Raw genomic sequence first — 1,472 nt, 5'->3', positions numbered from 1 at the left:
CTATATTTTGTTAGGCTAGTTCCATATGTATGAAGTAAAGGTATAAAGATAAGCATGGGAAAAATACAGACCAGATTCAGGATGGTAGTTACCTCTTGAGAGCATGGTTTGAGGCAGGGCACTGGAGTAGCACACAAGGGGCTCCAATCATATTGGTAATATTCAATTTCTCAAGTTCAATAATGGATATGTGGGTATTTTTTCTATTATTTTCTACATCTTTGTAATGTGCCTGAAATGTTTTATCATTAAAAATAAATCAAACAAAAAACTAAAAAATGATATAATGAAGAGATTGCATAATTGACTGATGAAAGAACACAGGCTCTGAAACACAATAGACCTGTTTTTGAACCCCGACTTCTCCATTGTCAAATCATGTGACCTTGGTTTAGTGACCCCATCACAATAAATAAGGGTATTAACAGTACCCACGTGTACCCCTCCATGTCATCCCGGGAGAAAATGCTTTGCAGAGTATCTGGCCTATGGTAAACTTGCTTTCTGTTTCAACACACTGATCTTTCAGAATGCCCGATGCTTTCTCTAACCACAGGACCTATGCACATGCTAATGCTATGTACCTTACTTCACAGCACTCATCTGACCCTGTAATTATGCATTTAACATGAGCAATTTGATTAATATCCATCTCATCACTAGGCTGTTATGTTTTATGAAATCAGAGTCAGTATTATTTTTGCTCAATATTGTATCCCTAGACCTTACTAGATTTTCTAGCTTCTTTAGTACATTCTGGTTGAAAGTGAATAACTACTGATATTATTATTTTGTAATTTGACCAAGGTCATACAGCTGGTAAGTGAAAGAGTTGGGATTCAAAGCCATCTGAAAGAATGTAAAGGTCCTTCCCCTTGGGCTGGCACTGTGTAGCTAGGTCTCCCGAAGGAGGGTCATTTGGATCATCAAGTATAATAGGACCATAAAATATAAATGTCTAAGCCATTGGTTCTCAACTGGGGGTGATTTTGCCCCCATATGAGGCAATTGACAATGTTTATAGACAGTTTTGATTGTCATGAGGGAGGGGGCATATGCTCCCGGCATCTATTGGCAGAGGTCAGGGATGCTGCTAAGCATCTCACATAAGTCTCCCCTCAACAAAGAATTACCTGCCTCTAAATGTCACCAGAGTTGAGGCTGAGAAACCCTGCTCTAGGCCATCCAATCGTGTGTCTTGAAATTCTTGCCTCTGGAAGCCAAGAATCTCACAGAGCAACCTCCTTTTTCCTCCTGTCATGATAGATGTAAGTAATTAGGTTATACTCTAGTGAGGTTTGAGACGTCTGTGTGTTCATCTAAGTTATTTCCAAGTAGCCAGCACTTTGAAGGTTTTTTCATCCTAAAGAGCTTTGCTTTTTCCTTTTGTTCTTCTTCTTTCTTTCTTTTTCTTTCTTTCTTTTCTTTCTTTCTTTCTTTCTTTCTTTCTTTCTTTCTTTCTTTCTTTCTTT

The sequence above is a fragment of the Pteropus medius genome, unplaced genomic scaffold (genome assembly GCF_902729225.1).
Source record: "Pteropus medius unplaced genomic scaffold, Ma_sr-lr_union100, whole genome shotgun sequence".
In the NCBI taxonomy this organism is placed as follows: Eukaryota; Metazoa; Chordata; class Mammalia; order Chiroptera; family Pteropodidae; genus Pteropus; species Pteropus medius.
This window is presented reverse-complemented; position numbering follows the sequence as displayed.